Consider the following 22,254-nt stretch of genomic DNA (forward strand, 5'->3'; position numbering starts at 1 on the left):
TTTTGATCTCGTTTGTATACATTTCCTGCCTAACTGAGCCATTGGCCAAAGGGGTGAAAATTTGGGGGGCCACGCCCTCCAAATGGGCCAAATTTATTTTTCAGCCTTTTTACCTGTTTTGACTTCCTTTTACCAAGAAAGGACCAGAGGGTTGAAAAGTGACCTGATTTCATTTGTAAAAAGCCAAGAAACTGCTTGGGAAACTGCCATTTCCTGAAACCGGAAGTGGCCTCCTCAAAACCGGAAGTGGCCCTTAAACTCCTTTCTCCATGACATTTTGGCCTTTAAATTCTTTTTGCATCCATTTTAGGGACTTTTGATCTCATTTGGACACATTTCCTGCGTATCTGAGCCATTGGCCAAAGGGGTGAAAATTTGGGGGGCCACGCCCGCCAAATGGGCCAAATTTATTTTTCAGCCATTTTACCTGTTTTGACTTCCTTTTACCAAGAAAGGACCAGAGGGTTGAAAAGTGACCTGATTTCATTTGTAAAAAGCCAAGAAACTGCTTGGGAAACTGCCATTTCCTGAAACCGGAAGTGGCCTCCTCAAAACCGGAAGTGGCCCTTAAACTCCTTTCTCCATGACATTTTGGCCTTTAAATTCTTTTTGCATCCATTTTAGGGACTTTTGATCTCATTTGGACACATTTCCTGCGTATCTGAGCCATTGGCCAAAGGGGTGAAAATTTGGGGGGCCACGCCCGCCAAATGGGCCAAATTTATTTTTCAGCCATTTTACCTGTTTTGACTTCCTTTTACCAAGAAAGGACCAGAGGGTTGAAAAGTGACCTGATTTCATTTGTAAAAAGCCAAGAAACTGCTTGGGAAACTGCCATTTCCTGAAACCGGAAGTGGCCTCCTCAAAACCGGAAGTGACCCTTAAACACCTTTCTCCTTGACATTTTGGCCTTTAAATTCTTTTTGCATCCATTTTAGGGACTTTTGATCTCGTTTGGACACATTTCCTGCGTAACTGAGCCATTGGCCAAAGGGGTGAAAATTTGGGGGGCCACGACCGCCAAATGGGCCAAATTTATTTTTCAGTCATTTTACCTGTTTTGACTTCCTTTTACCAAGAAAGGACCAGAGGGTTGAAAAGTGACCTGATTTCATTTGTAAAAAGCCAAGAAACTGCTTGGGAAACTGCCATTTCCTGAAACCGGAAGTGGCCTCCTCAAAACCGGAAGTGGCCCTTAAACACCTTTCTCCTTGACATTTTGGCCTTTAAATTCTTTTTGCATCCATTTTAGGGACTTTTGATTTCGTTTGGACACATTTCCTGCGTATCTGAGCCATTGGCCAAAGGGGTGAAAATTTGGGGGGCCACGCCCGCCAAATGGGCCAAATTTATTTTTCAGCCATTTTACCTGTTCTGACTTCCTTTTACCAAGAAAGGACCAGAGGGTTGAAAAGTGACCTGATTTCATTTGTAGAAAGCCAAGAAACTGCTTGGGAAACTGCCATTTCCTGAAACCGGAAGTGGCCTCCTCAAAACCGGAAGTGGCCCTTAAACACCTTTCTCCTTGACATTTTGGTCTTTAAATTCTTTTTGCATCCATTTTAGGGACTTTTGATCTCGTTTGGACACATTTCCTGCGTAACTGAGCCTTTGGCCAAAGGGGTGAAAATTTGGGGGGCCACGCCCGCCAAATGGGCCAAATTTATTTTTCAGCCATTTTACCTGTTTTGGCTTCCTTTTACCAAGAAAGGACCAGAGGGTTGAAAAGTGACCTGATTTCATTTGTAAAAAGCCAAGAAACTGCTTGGGAAACTGCCATTTCCTGAAACCGGAAGTGGCCTCCTCAAAACCGGAAGTGGCCCTTAAACACCTTTCTCCTTGACATTTTGGTCTTTAAATTCTTTTTGCATCCATTTTAGGGACTTTTGATCTCGTTTGGACACATTTCCTGCGTAACTGAGCCATTGGCCAAAGGGGTGAAAATTTGGGGGGCCACGACCGCCAAATGGGCCAAATTTATTTTTCAGCCATTTTACCTGTTTTGACTTCCTTTTACCAAGAAAGGACCAGAGGGTTGAAAAGTGATCTGATTTCATTTGTAAAAAGCCAAGAAACTGCTTGGGAAACTGCCATTTCCTGAAACCGGAAGTGGCCTCATCAAAACTGGAAGTGGCCCTTAAACACCTTTCTCCTTGACATTTTGGCCTTTAAATTCTTTTTGCATCCATTTTAGGGACTTTTGATTTCGTTTGGACACATTTCCTGCGTATCTGAGCCATTGGCCAAAGGGGTGAAAATTTGGGGGGCCACGCCCGCCAAATGGGCCAAATTTATTTTTCAGCCATTTTACCTGTTTTGACTTCCTTTTACCAAGAAAGGACCAGAGGGTTGAAAAGTGACCTGATTTCATTTGTAAAAAGCCAAGAAACTGCTTGGGAAACTGCCATTTCCTGAAACCGGAAGTGGCCTCCTCAAAACCGGAAGTGGTTCTTAAACACCTTTCTCCTTGACATTTTGGCCTTTAAATTCTTTTTGCATCCATTTTAGGGACTTTTGATCTCGTTTGGACACATTTCCTGCCTAACTGAGCCATTGGCCAAAGGGGTGAAAATTTCGGGGGCCACGCCCGCCAAATGGGCCAAATTTATTTTTCAGCCATTTTACCTGTTTTGACTTCCTTTTACCAAGAAAGGACCAGAGGGTTGAAAAGTGACCTGATTTCATTTGTAAAAAGACAAGAAACTGCTTGGGAAACTGCCATTTCCTGAAACCGGAAGTGGCCTCCTCAAAACCGGAAGTGGCCCTTAAACACCTTTCTCCTTGACATTTTGGCCTTTAAATTCTTTTTGCATCCATTTTAGGGACTTTTGATCTCGTTTGGACACATTTCCTGCCTAACTGAGCAATTGGCCAAAGGGGTGAAAATTTGGGGGGCCACGCCCGCCAAATGGGCCAAATTTATTTTTCAGCCATTTTACCTGTTTTGACTTCCTTTTACCAAGAAAGGACCAGAGGGTTGAAAAGTGACCTGATTTCATTTGTAAAAAGCCAAGAAACTGCTTGGGAAACTGCCATTTCCTGAAACCGGAAGTGGCCTCCTCAAAACCGGAAGTGGCCCTTAAACACCTTTCTCCTTGAAATTTTGGTCTTTAAATTCTTTTTGCATCCATTTTAGGGACTTTTGATCTCGTTTGGACACATTTCCTGCGTAACTGAGCCATTGGCCAAAGGGGTGAAAATTTGGGGGGCCACGACCGCCAAATGGGCCAAATTTATTTTTCAGTCATTTTACCTGTTTTGACTTCCTTTTACCAAGAAAGGACCAGAGGGTTGAAAAGTGACCTGATTTCATTTGTAAAAAGCCAAGAAACTGCTTGGGAAACTGCCATTTCCTGAAACCGGAAGTGGCCTCCTCAAAACCGGAAGTGGCCCTTAAACACCTTTCTCCTTGACATTTTGGCCTTTAAATTCTTTTTGCATCCATTTTAGGGACTTTTGATTTCGTTTGGACACATTTCCTGCGTATCTGAGCCATTGGCCAAAGGGGTGAAAATTTGGGGGGCCACGCCCGCCAAATGGGCCAAATTTATTTTTCAGCCATTTTACCTGTTCTGACTTCCTTTTACCAAGAAAGGACCAGAGGGTTGAAAAGTGACCTGATTTCATTTGTAGAAAGCCAAGAAACTGCTTGGGAAACTGCCATTTCCTGAAACCGGAAGTGGCCTCCTCAAAACCGGAAGTGGCCCTTAAACACCTTTCTCCTTGACATTTTGGTCTTTAAATTCTTTTTGCATCCATTTTAGGGACTTTTGATCTCGTTTGGACACATTTCCTGCGTAACTGAGCCTTTGGCCAAAGGGGTGAAAATTTGGGGGGCCACGCCCGCCAAATGGGCCAAATTTATTTTTCAGCCATTTTACCTGTTTTGGCTTCCTTTTACCAAGAAAGGACCAGAGGGTTGAAAAGTTACCTGATTTCATTTGTAAAAAGCCAAGAAACTGCTTGGGAAACTGCCATTTCCTGAAACCGGAAGTGGCCTCCTCAAAACCGGAAGTGGCCCTTAAACACCTTTCTCCTTGACATTTTGGTCTTTAAATTCTTTTTGCATCCATTTTAGGGACTTTTGATCTCGTTTGGACACATTTCCTGCGTAACTGAGCCATTGGCCAAAGGGGTGAAAATTTGGGGGGCCACGACCGCCAAATGGGCCAAATTTATTTTTCAGCCATTTTACCTGTTTTGACTTCCTTTTACCAAGAAAGGACCAGAGGGTTGAAAAGTGACCTGATTTCATTTGTAAAAAGCCAAGAAACTGCTTGGGAAACTGCCATTTCCTGAAACCGGAAGTGGCCTCATCAAAACCGGAAGTGGCCCTTAAACACCTTTCTCCTTGACATTTTGGCCTTTAAATTCTTTTTGCATCCATTTTAGGGACTTTTGATTTCGTTTGGACACATTTCCTGCGTATCTGAGCCATTGGCCAAAGGGGTGAAAATTTGGGGGGCCACGCCCGCCAAATGGGCCAAATTTATTTTTCAGCCATTTTACCTGTTTTGACTTCCTTTTACCAAGAAAGGACCAGAGGGTTGAAAAGTGACCTGATTTCATTTGTAAAAAGCCAAGAAACTGCTTGGGAAACTGCCATTTCCTGAAACCGGAAGTGGCCTCCTCAAAACCGGAAGTGGTCCTTAAACACCTTTCTCCTTGACATTTTGGCCTTTAAATTCTTTTTGCATCCATTTTAGGGACTTTTGATCTCGTTTGGACACATTTCCTGCCTAACTGAGCCATTGGCCAAAGGGGTGAAAATTTCGGGGGCCACGCCCGCCAAATGGGCCAAATTTATTTTTCAGCCATTTTACCTGTTTTGACTTCCTTTTACCAAGAAAGGACCAGAGGGTTGAAAAGTGACCTGATTTCATTTGTAAAAAGACAAGAAACTGCTTGGGAAACTGCCATTTCCTGAAACCGGAAGTGGCCTCCTCAAAACCGGAAGTGGCCCTTAAACACCTTTCTCCTTGACATTTTGGTCTTTAAATTCTTTTTGCATCCATTTTAGGGACTTTTGATCTCGTTTGGACACATTTCCTGCGTAACTGAGCCATTGGCCAAAGGGGTGAAAATTTGGGGGCCACGCCCGCCAAATGGGCCAAATTTATTTTTCAGCCATTTTACCTGTTTTGACTTACTTTTACCAAGAAAGGACCAGAGGGTTGAAAAGTGACCTGATTTCATTTGTAAAAAGCCAAGAAACTGCTTGGGAAACCGGCCATTTCCTGAAACCGGAAGTGGCCTCCTCAAAACCGGAAGTGGCCCTTAAACACCTTTCTCCTTGACATTTTGGCCTTTAAATTCTTTTTGCATCCATTTTAGGGACTTTTGATCTCGTTTGGACACATTTCCTGCCTAACTGAGCCATTGGCCAAAGGGGTGAAAATTTGGGGGGCCACGCCCGCCAAATGGGCCAAATTTATTTTTCAGCCATTTTACCTGTTTTGACTTCCTTTTACCAAGAAAGGAACAGAGGGTTGAAAAGTGACCTGATTTCATTTGTAAAAAGCCAAGAAACTGCTTGGGAAACTGCCATTTCCTGAAACCGGAAGTGGCCTCCTCAAAACCGGAAGTGGCCCTTAAACACCTTTCTCCTTGACATTTTGGTCTTTAAATTCTTTTTGCATCCATTTTAGGGACTTTTGATCTCGTTTGGACACATTTCCTGCCTAACTGAGCCATTGGCCAAAGGGGTGAAAATTTGGGGGGCCACGCCCGCCAAATGGGCCAAATTAATTTTTCAGCCATTTTACCTGTTTTGACTTCCTTTTACCAAGAAAGGACCAGAGGGTTGAAAAGTGACCTGATTTCATTTGTAAAAAGCCAAGAAACTGCTTGGGAAACTGCCATTTCCTGAAACCGGAAGTGGCCTCCTCAAAACCGGAAGTGGTCCTTAAACACCTTTCTCCTTGACATTTTGGCCTTTAAATTCTTTTTGCATCCATTTTAGGGACTTTTGATCTCGTTTGGACACATTTCCTGCCTAACTGAGCCATTGGCCAAAGGGGTGAAAATTTCGGGGGCCACGCCCGCCAAATGGGCCAAATTTATTTTTCAGCCATTTTACCTGTTTTGACTTCCTTTTACCAAGAAAGGACCAGAGGGTTGAAAAGTGACCTGATTTCATTTGTAAAAAGACAAGAAACTGCTTGGGAAACTGCCATTTCCTGAAACCGGAAGTGGCCTCCTCAAAACCGGAAGTGGCCCTTAAACACCTTTCTCCTTGACATTTTGGTCTTTAAATTCTTTTTGCATCCATTTTAGGGACTTTTGATCTCGTTTGGACACATTTCCTGCCTAACTGAGCCATTGGCCAAAGGGGTGAAAATTTGGGGGGCCACGCCCGCCAAATGGGCCAAATTTATTTTTCAGCCATTTTACCTGTTTTGACTTCCTTTTACCAAGAAAGGACCAGAGGGTTGAAAAGTGACCTGATTTCATTTGTAAAAAGCCAAGAAACTGCTTGGGAAACTGCCATTTCCTGAAACCGGAAGTGGCCTCCTCAAAACCGGAAGTGGTCCTTAAACACCTTTCTCCTTGACATTTTGGCCTTTAAATTCTTTTTGCATCCATTTTAGGGACTTTTGATCTCGTTTGGACACATTTCCTGCCTAACTGAGCCATTGGCCAAAGGGGTGAAAATTTCGGGGGCCACGCCCGCCAAATGGGCCAAATTTATTTTTCAGCCATTTTACCTGTTTTGACTTCCTTTTACCAAGAAAGGACCAGAGGGTTGAAAAGTGACCTGATTTCATTTGTAAAAAGACAAGAAACTGCTTGGGAAACTGCCATTTCCTGAAACCGGAAGTGGCCTCCTCAAAACCGGAAGTGGCCCTTAAACACCTTTCTCCTTGACATTTTGGTCTTTAAATTCTTTTTGCATCCATTTTAGGGACTTTTGATCTCGTTTGGACACATTTCCTGCGTAACTGAGCCATTGGCCAAAGGGGTGAAAATTTGGGGGCCACGCCCGCCAAATGGGCCAAATTTATTTTTCAGCCATTTTACCTGTTTTGACTTACTTTTACCAAGAAAGGACCAGAGGGTTGAAAAGTGACCTGATTTCATTTGTAAAAAGCCAAGAAACTGCTTGGGAAACCGGCCATTTCCTGAAACCGGAAGTGGCCTCCTCAAAACCGGAAGTGGCCCTTAAACACCTTTCTCCTTGACATTTTGGCCTTTAAATTCTTTTTGCATCCATTTTAGGGACTTTTGATCTCGTTTGGACACATTTCCTGCCTAACTGAGCCATTGGCCAAAGGGGTGAAAATTTGGGGGGCCACGCCCGCCAAATGGGCCAAATTTATTTTTCAGCCATTTTACCTGTTTTGACTTCCTTTTACCAAGAAAGGAACAGAGGGTTGAAAAGTGACCTGATTTCATTTGTAAAAAGCCAAGAAACTGCTTGGGAAACTGCCATTTCCTGAAACCGGAAGTGGCCTCCTCAAAACCGGAAGTGGCCCTTAAACACCTTTCTCCTTGACATTTTGGTCTTTAAATTCTTTTTGCATCCATTTTAGGGACTTTTGATCTCGTTTGGACACATTTCCTGCCTAACTGAGCCATTGGCCAAAGGGGTGAAAATTTGGGGGGCCACGCCCGCCAAATGGGCCAAATTTATTTTTCAGCCATTTTACCTGTTTTGACTTCCTTTTACCAAGAAAGGACCAGAGGGTTGAAAAGTGACCTGATTTCATTTGTAAAAAGCCAAGAAACTGCTTGGGAAACTGCCATTTCCTGAAACCGGAAGTGGCCTCCTCAAAACCGGAAGTGGTCCTTAAACACCTTTCTCCTTGACATTTTGGCCTTTAAATTCTTTTTGCATCCATTTTAGGGACTTTTGATCTCGTTTGGACACATTTCCTGCCTAACTGAGCCATTGGCCAAAGGGGTGAAAATTTGGGGGGCCACGCCCGCCAAATGGGCCAAATTTATTTTTCAGCCATTTTACCTGTTTTGACTTCCTTTTACCAAGAAAGGACCAGAGGGTTGAAAAGTGACCTGATTTCATTTGTAAAAAGCCAAGAAACTGCTTGGGAAACTGCCATTTCCTGAAACCGGAAGTGGCCTCCTTAAAACCGGAAGTGGCCCTTAAACACCATTCTCCTTGACATTTTGGTCTTTAAATTCTTTTTGCATACATTTTAGGGACTTTTGATCTCGTTTGGACAGATTTCCTGCCTAACTGAGCCATTGGCCAAAGGGGTGAAAATTTGGGGGGCCACGCCCGCCAAATGGGCCAAATTTATTTTTCAGCCATTTTACCTGTTTTGACTTCCTTTTACCAAGAAAGGACCAGAGGGTTGAAAAGTGACCTGATTTCATTTGTAAAAAGCCAAGAAACTGCTTGGGAAAGTGCCATTTCCTGAAACCGGAAGTGGCCTCCTCAAAACCGGAAGTGACCCTTAAACACCTTTCTCCTTGACATTTTGGCCTTTAAATTCTTTTTGCATCCATTTTAGGGACTTTTGATCTCGTTTGGACACATTTCCTGCGTATCTGAGCCATTGGCCAAAGGGGTGAAAATTTGGGGGGCCACGCCCGCCAAATGGGCCAAATTTATTTTTCAGCCATTTTACCTGTTTTGACTTCCTTTTACCAAGAAAGGACCAGAGGGTTGAAAAGTGACCTGATTTCATTTGTAAAAAGCCAAGAAACTGCTTGGGAAACTGCCATTTCCTGAAACCGGAAGTGACCTCCTCAAAACCGGAAGTGGCCCTTAAACACCATTCTCCTTGACATTTTGGTCTTTAAATTCTTTTTGCATCCATTTTAGGGACTTTTGATCTCGTTTGGACACATTTCCTGCGTAACTGAGCCATTGGCCAAAGGCATGAAAATTTGGGGGGCCACGCCCGCCAAATGGGCCAAATTTATTTTTCAGCCATTTTACCTGTTTTGACTTCCTTTTACCAAGAAAGGACCAGAGGGTTGAAAAGTGACCTGATTTCATTCGTAAAAAGCCAAGAAACTGCTTGGGAAACTGCCATTTCCTGAAACCGGAAGTGGCCTCCTCAAAACCGGAAGTGGCCCTTAAACACCTTTCTCCTTGACATTTTGGCCTTTAAATTCTTTTTGCATCCATTTTAGGGACTTTTGATTTCGTTTGGACACATTTCCTGCGTATCTGAGCCATTGGCCAAAGGGGTGAAAATTTGGGGGGCCACGCCCGCCAAATGGGCCAAATTTATTTTTCAGCCATTTTACCTGTTTTGACTTCCTTTTACCAAGAAAGGACCAGAGGGTTGAAAAGTGACCTGATTTCATTTGTAAAAAGCCAAGAAACTGCTTGGGAAACTGCCATTTCCTGAAACCGGAAGTGGCCTCCTCAAAACCGGAAGTGGCCCTTAAACACCTTTCTCCTTGACATTTTGGCCTTTAAATTCTTTTTGCATCCATTTTAAGGACTTTTGATCTCGTTTGGACACAATTCCTGCCTAACTGAGCCATTGGCCAAAGGGGTGAAAATTTGGGGGCCACGCCCGCCAAATGGGCCAAATTTATTTTTCAGCCATTTTACCTGTTTTGGCTTCCTTTTACCAAGAAAGGACCAGAGGGTTGAAAAGTGACCTGATTTCATTTGTAAAAAGCCAAGAAACTGCTTGGGAAACTGCCATTTCCTGAAACCGGAAGTGGCCTCCTCAAAACCGGAAGTGGCCCTTAAACACCTTTCTCCTTGACATTTTGGTCTTTAAATTCTTTTTGCATCCATTTTAGGGACTTTTGATCTCGTTTGGACACATTTCCTGCCTAACTGAGCCATTGGCCAAAGGGGTGAAAATTTGGGGGGCCACGCCCGCCAAATGGGCCAAATTTATTTTTCAGCCATTTTACCTGTTTTGGCTTCCTTTTACCAAGAAAGGACCAGAGGGTTGAAAAGTGACCTGATTTCATTTGTAAAAAGCCAAGAAACTGCTTGGGAAACTGCCATTTCCTGAAACCGGAAGTGGCTTCCTCAAAACCGGAAGTGGTCCTTAAACACCTTTCTCCTTGACATTTTGGCCTTTAAATTCTTTTTGCATCCATTTTAGGGACTTTTGATCTCGTTTGGACACATTTCCTGCCTAACTGAGCCATTGGCCAAAGGGGTGAAAATTTGGGGGGCCACGCCCGCCAAATGGGCCAAATTTATTTTTCAGCCATTTTACCTGTTTTGACTTCCTTTTACCAAGAAAGGACCAGAGGGTTGAAAAGTGACCTGATTTCATTTGTAAAAAGCCAAGAAACTGCTTGGGAAACTGCCATTTCCTGAAACCGGAAGTGGCCTCCTTAAAACCGGAAGTGGCCCTTAAACACCATTCTCCTTGACATTTTGGTCTTTAAATTCTTTTTGCATACATTTTAGGGACTTTTGATCTCGTTTGGACAGATGTCCTGCCTAACTGAGCCATTGGCCAAAGGGGTGAAAATTTGGGGGGCCACGCCCGCCAAATGGGCCAAATTTATTTTTCAGCCATTTTACCTGTTTTGACTTCCTTTTACCAAGAAAGGACCAGAGGGTTGAAAAGTGACCTGATTTCATTTGTAAAAAGCCAAGAAACTGCTTGGGAAAGTGCCATTTCCTGAAACCGGAAGTGGCCTCCTCAAAACCGGAAGTGGCCCTTAAACACCTTTCTCCTTGACATTTTGGCCTTTAAATTCTTTTTGCATCCATTTTAGGGACTTTTGATCTCGTTTGGACACATTTCCTGCGTATCTGAGCCATTGGCCAAAGGGGTGAAAATTTGGGGGGCCACGCCCGCCAAATGGGCCAAATTTATTTTTCAGCCATTTTACCTGTTTTGACTTCCTTTTACCAAGAAAGGACCAGAGGGTTGAAAAGTGACCTGATTTCATTTGTAAAAAGCCAAGAAACTGCTTGGGAAACTGCCATTTCCTGAAACCGGAAGTGACCTCCTCAAAACCGGAAGTGGCCCTTAAACACCATTCTCCTTGACATTTTGGTCTTTAAATTCTTTTTGCATCCATTTTAGGGACTTTTGATCTCGTTTGGACACATTTCCTGCGTAACTGAGCCATTGGCCAAAGGCATGAAAATTTGGGGGGCCACGCCCGCCAAATGGGCCAAATTTATTTTTCAGCCATTTTACCTGTTTTGACTTCCTTTTACCAAGAAAGGACCAGAGGGTTGAAAAGTGACCTGATTTCATTCGTAAAAAGCCAAGAAACTGCTTGGGAAACTGCCATTTCCTGAAACCGGAAGTGGCCTCCTCAAAACCGGAAGTGGCCCTTAAACACCTTTCTCCTTGACATTTTGGCCTTTAAATTCTTTTTGCATCCATTTTAGGGACTTTTGATTTCGTTTGGACACATTTCCTGCGTATCTGAGCCATTGGCCAAAGGGGTGAAAATTTGGGGGGCCACGCCCGCCAAATGGGCCAAATTTATTTTTCAGCCATTTTACCTGTTTTGACTTCCTTTTACCAAGAAAGGACAAGAGGGTTGAAAAGTGACCTGATTTCATTTGTAAAAAGCCAAGAAACTGCTTGGGAAACTGCCATTTCCTGAAACCGGAAGTGGCCTCCTCAAAACCGGAAGTGGCCCTTAAACACCTTTCTCCTTGACATTTTGGCCTTTAAATTCTTTTTGCATCCATTTTAAGGACTTTTGATCTCGTTTGGACACAATTCCTGCCTAACTGAGCCATTGGCCAAAGGGGTGAAAATTTGGGGGCCACGCCCGACAAATGGGCCAAATTTATTTTTCAGCCATTTTACCTGTTTTGGCTTCCTTTTACCAAGAAAGGACCAGAGGGTTGAAAAGTGACCTGATTTCATTTGTAAAAAGCCAAGAAACTGCTTGGGAAACTGCCATTTCCTGAAACCGGAAGTGGCCTCCTCAAAACCGGAAGTGGCCCTTAAACACCTTTCTCCTTGACATTTTGGCCTTTAAATTCTTTTTGCATCCATTTTAAGGACTTTTGATCTCGTTTGGACACAATTCCTGCCTAACTGAGCCATTGGCCAAAGGTGTGAAAATTTGGGGGCCACGCCCGCCAAATGGGCCAAATTTATTTTTCAGCCATTTTACCTGTTTTGGCTTCCTTTTACCAAGAAAGGACCAGAGGGTTGAAAAGTGACCTGATTTCATTTGTAAAAAGCCAAGAAACTGCTTGGGAAACTGCCATTTCCTGAAACCGGAAGTGGCTTCCTCAAAACCGGAAGTGGTCCTTAAACACCTTTCTCCTTGACATTTTGGCCTTTAAATTCTTTTTGCATCCATTTTAGGGACTTTTGATCTCGTTTGGACACATTTCCTGCCTAACTGAGCCATTGGCCAAAGGGGTGAAAATTTGGGGGGCCACGCCCGCCAAATGGGCCAAATTTATTTTTCAGCCATTTTACCTGTTTTGACTTCCTTTTACCAAGAAAGGACCAGAGGGTTGAAAAGTGACCTGATTTCATTTGTAAAAAGCCAAGAAACTGCTTGGGAAACTGCCATTTCCTGAAACCGGAAGTGGCCTCCTCAAAACCGGAAGTGGTCCTTAAACACCTTTCTCCTTGACATTTTGGCCTTTAAATTCTTTTTGCATCCATTTTAGGGACTTTTGATCTCGTTTGGACACATTTCCTGCCTAACTGAGCCATTGGCCAAAGGGGTGAAAATTTGGGGGGCCACGCCCGCCAAATGGGCCAAATTTATTTTTCAGCCATTTTACCTGTTTTGACTTCCTTTTACCAAGAAAGGACCAGAGGGTTGAAAAGTGACCTGATTTCATTTGTAAAAAGCCAAGAAACTGCTTGGGAAACTGCCATTTCCTGAAACCGGAAGTGGCCTCCTTAAAACCGGAAGTGGCCCTTAAACACCATTCTCCTTGACATTTTGGTCTTTAAATTCTTTTTGCATACATTTTAGGGACTTTTGATCTCGTTTGGACAGATTTCCTGCCTAACTGAGCCATTGGCCAAAGGGGTGAAAATTTGGGGGGCCACGCCCGCCAAATGGGCCAAATTTATTTTTCAGCCATTTTACCTGTTTTGACTTCCTTTTACCAAGAAAGGACCAGAGGGTTGAAAAGTGACCTGATTTCATTTGTAAAAAGCCAAGAAACTGCTTGGGAAAGTGCCATTTCCTGAAACCGGAAGTGGCCTCCTCAAAACCGGAAGTGACCCTTAAACACCTTTCTCCTTGACATTTTGGCCTTTAAATTCTTTTTGCATCCATTTTAGGGACTTTTGATCTCGTTTGGACACATTTCCTGCGTATCTGAGCCATTGGCCAAAGGGGTGAAAATTTGGGGGGCCACGCCCGCCAAATGGGCCAAATTTATTTTTCAGCCATTTTACCTGTTTTGACTTCCTTTTACCAAGAAAGGACCAGAGGGTTGAAAAGTGACCTGATTTCATTTGTAAAAAGCCAAGAAACTGCTTGGGAAACTGCCATTTCCTGAAACCGGAAGTGGCCTCCTCAAAACCGGAAGTGGTCCTTAAACACCTTTCTCCTTGACATTTTGGCCTTTAAATTCTTTTTGCATCCATTTTAGGGACTTTTGATCTCGTTTGTATACATTTCCTGCCTAACTGAGCCATTGGCCAAAGGGGTGAAAATTTGGGGGGCCACGCCCTCCAAATGGGCCAAATTTATTTTTCAGCCTTTTTACCTGTTTTGACTTCCTTTTACCAAGAAAGGACCAGAGGGTTGAAAAGTGACCTGATTTCATTTGTAAAAAGCCAAGAAACTGCTTGGGAAACTGCCATTTCCTGAAACCGGAAGTGGCCTCCTCAAAACCGGAAGTGGCCCTTAAACTCCTTTCTCCATGACATTTTGGCCTTTAAATTCTTTTTGCATCCATTTTAGGGACTTTTGATCTCATTTGGACACATTTCCTGCGTATCTGAGCCATTGGCCAAAGGGGTGAAAATTTGGGGGGCCACGCCCGCCAAATGGGCCAAATTTATTTTTCAGCCATTTTACCTGTTTTGACTTCCTTTTACCAAGAAAGGACCAGAGGGTTGAAAAGTGACCTGATTTCATTTGTAAAAAGCCAAGAAACTGCTTGGGAAACTGCCATTTCCTGAAACCGGAAGTGGCCTCCTCAAAACCGGAAGTGGCCTTTAAACTCCTTTCTCCATGACATTTTGGCCTTTAAATTCTTTTTGCATCCATTTTAGGGACTTTTGATCTCATTTGGACACATTTCCTGCGTATCTGAGCCATTGGCCAAAGGGGTGAAAATTTGGGGGGCCACGCCCGCCAAATGGGCCAAATTTATTTTTCAGCCATTTTACGTGTTTCGACTTCCTTTTACCAAGAAAGGACCAGAGGGTTGAAAAGTGACCTGATTTCATTTGTAAAAAGCCAAGAAACTGCTTGGGAAACTGCCATTTCCTGAAACCGGAAGTGGCCTCCTCAAAACCGGAAGTGACCCTTAAACACCTTTCTCCTTGACATTTTGGCCTTTAAATTCTTTTTGCATCCATTTTAGGGACTTTTGATCTCCTTTGGACACATTTCCTGCCTAACTGAGCCATTGGCCAAAGGGGTGAAAATTTGGGGGGCCACGCCCGCCAAATGGGCCAAATTTATTTTTCAGCCATTTTACCTGTTTTGACTTCCTTTTACCAAGAAAGGACCAGAGGGTTGAAAAGTGACCTGATTTCATTTGTAGAAAGCCAAGAAACTGCTTGGGAAACTGCCATTTCCTGAAACCGGAAGTGGCCTCCTCAAAACCGGAAGTGGCCCTTAAACACCTTTCTCCTTGACATTTTGGTCTTTAAATTCTTTTTGCATCCATTTTAGGGACTTTTGATCTCGTTTGGACACATTTCCTGCGTAACTGAGCCTTTGGCCAAAGGGGTGAAAATTTGGGGGGCCACGCCCGCCAAATGGGCCAAATTTATTTTTCAGCCATTTTACCTGTTTTGGCTTCCTTTTACCAAGAAAGGACCAGAGGGTTGAAAAGTGACCTGATTTCATTTGTAAAAAGCCAAGAAACTGCTTGGGAAACTGCCATTTCCTGAAACCGGAAGTGGCCTCCTCAAAACCGGAAGTGGCCCTTAAACACCTTTCTCCTTGACATTTTGGCCTTTAAATTCTTTTTGCATCCATTTTAGGGACTTTTGATCTCGTTTGGACACATTTCCTGCCTAACTGAGCAATTGGCCAAAGGGGTGAAAATTTGGGGGGCCACGCCCGCCAAATGGGCCAAATTTATTTTTCAGCCATTTTACCTGTTTTGACTTCCTTTTACCAAGAAAGGACCAGAGGGTTGAAAAGTGACCTGATTTCATTTGTAAAAAGCCAAGAAACTGCTTGGGAAACTGCCATTTCCTGAAACCGGAAGTGGCCTCCTCAAAACCGGAAGTGGCCCTTAAACACCTTTCTCCTTGACATTTTGGCCTTTAAATTCTTTTTGCATCCATTTTAGGGACTTTTGATTTCGTTTGGACACATTTCCTGCGTATCTGAGCCATTGGCCAAAGGGGTGAAAATTTGGGGGGCCACGCCCGCCAAATGGGCCAAATTTATTTTTCAGCCATTTTACCTGTTCTGACTTCCTTTTACCAAGAAAGGACCAGAGGGTTGAAAAGTGACCTGATTTCATTTGTAGAAAGCCAAGAAACTGCTTGGGAAACTGCCATTTCCTGAAACCGGAAGTGGCCTCCTCAAAACCGGAAGTGGCCCTTAAACACCTTTCTCCTTGACATTTTGGTCTTTAAATTCTTTTTGCATCCATTTTAGGGACTTTTGATCTCGTTTGGACACATTTCCTGCGTAACTGAGCCTTTGGCCAAAGGGGTGAAAATTTGGGGGGCCACGCCCGCCAAATGGGCCAAATTTATTTTTCAGCCATTTTACCTGTTTTGGCTTCCTTTTACCAAGAAAGGACCAGAGGGTTGAAAAGTTACCTGATTTCATTTGTAAAAAGCCAAGAAACTGCTTGGGAAACTGCCATTTCCTGAAACCGGAAGTGGCCTCCTCAAAACCGGAAGTGGCCCTTAAACACCTTTCTCCTTGACATTTTGGTCTTTAAATTCTTTTTGCATCCATTTTAGGGACTTTTGATCTCGTTTGGACACATTTCCTGCGTAACTGAGCCATTGGCCAAAGGGGTGAAAATTTGGGGGGCCACGACCGCCAAATGGGCCAAATTTATTTTTCAGCCATTTTACCTGTTTTGACTTCCTTTTACCAAGAAAGGACCAGAGGGTTGAAAAGTGACCTGATTTCATTTGTAAAAAGCCAAGAAACTGCTTGGGAAACTGCCATTTCCTGAAACCGGAAGTGGCCTCATCAAAACCGGAAGTGGCCCTTAAACACCTTTCTCCTTGACATTTTGGCCTTTAAATTCTTTTTGCATCCATTTTAGGGACTTTTGATTTCGTTTGGACACATTTCCTGCGTATCTGAGCCATTGGCCAAAGGGGTGAAAATTTGGGGGGCCACGCCCGCCAAATGGGCCAAATTTATTTTTCAGCCATTTTACCTGTTTTGACTTCCTTTTACCAAGAAAGGACCAGAGGGTTGAAAAGTGACCTGATTTCATTTGTAAAAAGCCAAGAAACTGCTTGGGAAACTGCCATTTCCTGAAACCGGAAGTGGCCGCCTCAAAACCGGAAGTGGTCCTTAAACACCTTTCTCCTTGACATTTTGGCCTTTAAATTCTTTTTGCATCCATTTTAGGGACTTTTGATCTCGTTTGGACACATTTCCTGCCTAACTGAGCCATTGGCCAAAGGGGTGAAAATTTCGGGGGCCACGCCCGCCAAATGGGCCAAATTTATTTTTCAGCCATTTTACCTGTTTTGACTTCCTTTTACCAAGAAAGGACCAGAGGGTTGAAAAGTGACCTGATTTCATTTGTAAAAAGACAAGAAACTGCTTGGGAAACTGCCATTTCCTGAAACCGGAAGTGGCCTCCTCAAAACCGGAAGTGGCCCTTAAACACCTTTCTCCTTGACATTTTGGTCTTTAAATTCTTTTTGCATCCATTTTAGGGACTTTTGATCTCGTTTGGACACATTTCCTGCGTAACTGAGCCATTGGCCAAAGGGGTGAAAATTTGGGGGCCACGCCCGCCAAATGGGCCAAATTTATTTTTCAGCCATTTTACCTGTTTTGACTTACTTTTACCAAGAAAGGACCAGAGGGTTGAAAAGTGACCTGATTTCATTTGTAAAAAGCCAAGAAACTGCTTGGGAAACCGGCCATTTCCTGAAACCGGAAGTGGCCTCCTCAAAACCGGAAGTGGCCCTTAAACACCTTTCTCCTTGACATTTTGGCCTTTAAATTCTTTTTGCATCCATTTTAGGGACTTTTGATCTCGTTTGGACACATTTCCTGCCTAACTGAGCCATTGGCCAAAGGGGTGAAAATTTGGGGGGCCACGCCCGCCAAATGGGCCAAATTTATTTTTCAGCCATTTTACCTGTTTTGACTTCCTTTTACCAAGAAAGGAACAGAGGGTTGAAAAGTGACCTGATTTCATTTGTAAAAAGCCAAGAAACTGCTTGGGAAACTGCCATTTCCTGAAACCGGAAGTGGCCTCCTCAAAACCGGAAGTGGCCCTTAAACACCTTTCTCCTTGACATTTTGGTCTTTAAATTCTTTTTGCATCCATTTTAGGGACTTTTGATCTCGTTTGGACACATTTCCTGCCTAACTGAGCCATTGGCCAAAGGGGTGAAAATTTGGGGGGCCACGCCCGCCAAATGGGCCAAATTTATTTTTCAGCCATTTTACCTGTTTTGACTTCCTTTTACCAAGAAAGGACCAGAGGGTTGAAAAGTGACCTGATTTCATTTGTAAAAAGCCAAGAAACTGCTTGGGAAACTGCCATTTCCTGAAACCGGAAGTGGCCTCCTCAAAACCGGAAGTGGTCCTTAAACACCTTTCTCCTTGACATTTTGGCCTTTAAATTCTTTTTGCATCCATTTTAGGGACTTTTGATCTCGTTTGGACACATTTCCTGCCTAACTGAGCCATTGGCCAAAGGGGTGAAAATTTGGGGGGCCACGCCCGCCAAATGGGCCAAATGTATTTTTCAGCCATTTTACCTGTTTTGACTTCCTTTTACCAAGAAAGGACCAGAGGGTTGAAAAGTGACCTGATTTCATTTGTAAAAAGCCAAGAAACTGCTTGGGAAACTGCCATTTCCTGAAACCGGAAGTGGCCTCCTTAAAACCGGAAGTGGCCCTTAAACACCATTCTCCTTGACATTTTGGTCTTTAAATTCTTTTTGCATACATTTTAGGGACTTTTGATCTCGTTTGGACAGATTTCCTGCCTAACTGAGCCATTGGCCAAAGGGGTGAAAATTTGGGGGGCCACGCCCGCCAAATGGGCCAAATTTATTTTTCAGCCATTTTACCTGTTTTGACTTCCTTTTACCAAGAAAGGACCAGAGGGTTGAAAAGTGACCTGATTTCATTTGTAAAAAGCCAAGAAACTGCTTGGGAAAGTGCCATTTCCTGAAACCGGAAGTGGCCTCCTCAAAACCGGAAGTGACCCTTAAACACCTTTCTCCTTGACATTTTGGCCTTTAAATTCTTTTTGCATCCATTTTAGGGACTTTTGATCTCGTTTGGACACATTTCCTGCGTATCTGAGCCATTGGCCAAAGGGGTGAAAATTTGGGGGGCCACGCCCGCCAAATGGGCCAAATTTATTTTTCAGCCATTTTACCTGTTTTGACTTCCTTTTACCAAGAAAGGACCAGAGGGTTGAAAAGTGACCTGATTTCATTTGTAAAAAGCCAAGAAACTGCTTGGGAAACTGCCATTTCCTGAAACCGGAAGTGACCTCCTCAAAACCGGAAGTGGCCCTTAAACACCATTCTCCTTGACATTTTGGTCTTTAAATTCTTTTTGCATCCATTTTAGGGACTTTTGATCTCGTTTGGACACATTTCCTGCGTAACTGAGCCATTGGCCAAAGGCATGAAAATTTGGGGGGCCACGCCCGCCAAATGTGCCAAATTTATTTTTCAGCCATTTTACCTGTTTTGACTTCCTTTTACCAAGAAAGGACCAGAGGGTTGAAAAGTGACCTGATTTCATTTGTAAAAAGCCAAGAAACTGCTTGGGAAACTGCCATTTCCTGAAACCGGAAGTGGCCTCCTCAAAACCGGAAGTGGTCCTTAAACACCTTTCTCCTTGACATTTTGGCCTTTAAATTCTTTTTGCATCCATTTTAGGGACTTTTGATCTCGTTTGTATACATTTCCTGCCTAACTGAGCCATTGGCCAAAGGGGTGAAAATTTGGGGGGCCACGCCCTCCAAATGGGCCAAATTTATTTTTCAGCCTTTTTACCTGTTTTGACTTCCTTTTACCAAGAAAGGACCAGAGGGTTGAAAAGTGACCTGATTTCATTTGTAAAAAGCCAAGAAACTGCTTGGGAAACTGCCATTTCCTGAAACCGGAAGTGGCCTCCTCAAAACCGGAAGTGGCCCTTAAACTCCTTTCTCCATGACATTTTGGCCTTTAAATTCTTTTTGCATCCATTTTAGGGACTTTTGATCTCATTTGGACACATTTCCTGCGTATCTGAGCCATTGGCCAAAGGGGTGAAAATTTGGGGGGCCACGCCCGCCAAATGGGCCAAATTTATTTTTCAGCCATTTTACCTGTTTTGACTTCCTTTTACCAAGAAAGGACCAGAGGGTTGAAAAGTGACCTGATTTCATTTGTAAAAAGCCAAGAAACTGCTTGGGAAACTGCCATTTCCTGAAACCGGAAGTGGCCTCCTCAAAACCGGAAGTGACCCTTAAACACCTTTCTCCTTGACATTTTGGCCTTTAAATTCTTTTTGCATCCATTTTAGGGACTTTTGATCTCCTTTGGACACATTTCCTGCCTAACTGAGCCATTGGCCAAAGGGGTGAAAATTTGGGGGGCCACGCCCGCCAAATGGGCCAAATTTATTTTTCAGCCATTTTACCTGTTTTGACTTCCTTTTACCAAGAAAGGACCAGAGGGTTGAAAAGTGACCTGATTTCATTTGTAGAAAGCCAAGAAACTGCTTGGGAAACTGCCATTTCCTGAAACCGGAAGTGGCCTCCTCAAAACCGGAAGTGGCCCTTAAACACCTTTCTCCTTGACATTTTGGTCTTTAAATTCTTTTTGCATCCATTTTAGGGACTTTTGATCTCGTTTGGACACATTTCCTGCGTAACTGAGCCTTTGGCCAAAGGGGTGAAAATTTGGGGGGCCACGCCCGCCAAATGGGCCAAATTTATTTTTCAGCCATTTTACCTGTTTTGGCTTCCTTTTACCAAGAAAGGACCAGAGGGTTGAAAAGTGACCTGATTTCATTTGTAAAAAGCCAAGAAACTGCTTGGGAAACTGCCATTTCCTGAAACCGGAAGTGGCCTCCTCAAAACCGGAAGTGGCCCTTAAACACCTTTCTCCTTGACATTTTGGCCTTTAAATTCTTTTTGCATCCATTTTAGGGACTTTTGATCTCGTTTGGACACATTTCCTGCCTAACTGAGCAATTGGCCAAAGGGGTGAAAATTTGGGGGGCCACGCCCGCCAAATGGGCCAAATTTATTTTTCAGCCATTTTACCTGTTTTGACTTCCTTTTACCAAGAAAGGACCAGAGGGTTGAAAAGTGACCTGATTTCATTTGTAAAAAGACAAGAAACTGCTTGGGAAACTGCCATTTCCTGAAACCGGAAGTGGCCTCCTCAAAACCGGAAGTGGCCCTTAAACACCTTTCTCCTTGACATTTTGGTCTTTAAATTCTTTTTGCATCCATTTTAGGGACTTTTGATCTCGTTTGGACACATTTCCTGCGTAACTGAGCCATTGGCCAAAGGGGTGAAAATTTGGGGGGCCACGACCGCCAAATGGGCCAAATTTATTTTTCAGTCATTTTACCTGTTTTGACTTCCTTTTACCAAGAAAGGACCAGAGGGTTGAAAAGTGACCTGATTTCATTTGTAAAAAGCCAAGAAACTGCTTGGGAAACTGCCATTTCCTGAAACCGGAAGTGGCCTCCTCAAAACCGGAAGTGGCCCTTAAACACCTTTCTCCTTGACATTTTGGCCTTTAAATTCTTTTTGCATCCATTTTAGGGACTTTTGATTTCGTTTGGACACATTTCCTGCGTATCTGAGCCATTGGCCAAAGGGGTGAAAATTTGGGGGGCCACGCCCGCCAAATGGGCCAAATTTATTTTTCAGCCATTTTACCTGTTCTGACTTCCTTTTACCAAGAAAGGACCAGAGGGTTGAAAAGTGACCTGATTTCATTTGTAGAAAGCCAAGAAACTGCTTGGGAAACTGCCATTTCCTGAAACCGGAAGTGGCCTCCTCAAAACCGGAAGTGGCCCTTAAACACCTTTCTCCTTGACATTTTGGTCTTTAAATTCTTTTTGCATCCATTTTAGGGACTTTTGATCTCGTTTGGACACATTTCCTGCGTAACTGAGCCTTTGGCCAAAGGGGTGAAAATTTGGGGGGCCACGCCCGCCAAATGGGCCAAATTTATTTTTCAGCCATTTTACCTGTTTTGGCTTCCTTTTACCAAGAAAGGACCAGAGGGTTGAAAAGTTACCTGATTTCATTTGTAAAAAGCCAAGAAACTGCTTGGGAAACTGCCATTTCCTGAAACCGGAAGTGGCCTCCTCAAAACCGGAAGTGGCCCTTAAACACCTTTCTCCTTGACATTTTGGTCTTTAAATTCTTTTTGCATCCATTTTAGGGACTTTTGATCTCGTTTGGACACATTTCCTGCGTAACTGAGCCATTGGCCAAAGGGGTGAAAATTTGGGGGGCCACGACCGCCAAATGGGCCAAATTTATTTTTCAGCCATTTTACCTGTTTTGACTTCCTTTTACCAAGAAAGGACCAGAGGGTTGAAAAGTGACCTGATTTCATTTGTAAAAAGCCAAGAAACTGCTTGGGAAACTGCCATTTCCTGAAACCGGAAGTGGCCTCATCAAAACCGGAAGTGGCCCTTAAACACCTTTCTCCTTGACATTTTGGCCTTTAAATTCTTTTTGCATCCATTTTAGGGACTTTTGATTTCGTTTGGACACATTTCCTGCGTATCTGAGCCATTGGCCAAAGGGGTGAAAATTTGGGGGGCCACGCCCGCCAAATGGGCCAAATTTATTTTTCAGCCATTTTACCTGTTTTGACTTCCTTTTACCAAGAAAGGACCAGAGGGTTGAAAAGTGACCTGATTTCATTTGTAAAAAGCCAAGAAACTGCTTGGGAAACTGCCATTTCCTGAAACCGGAAGTGGCCTCCTCAAAACCGGAAGTGGTCCTTAAACACCTTTCTCCTTGACATT

The sequence above is a fragment of the Aquarana catesbeiana genome, linkage group LG08 (assembly GCF_042186555.1).
Source record: "Aquarana catesbeiana isolate 2022-GZ linkage group LG08, ASM4218655v1, whole genome shotgun sequence".
NCBI classification, from domain to species: Eukaryota; Metazoa; Chordata; class Amphibia; order Anura; family Ranidae; genus Aquarana; species Aquarana catesbeiana.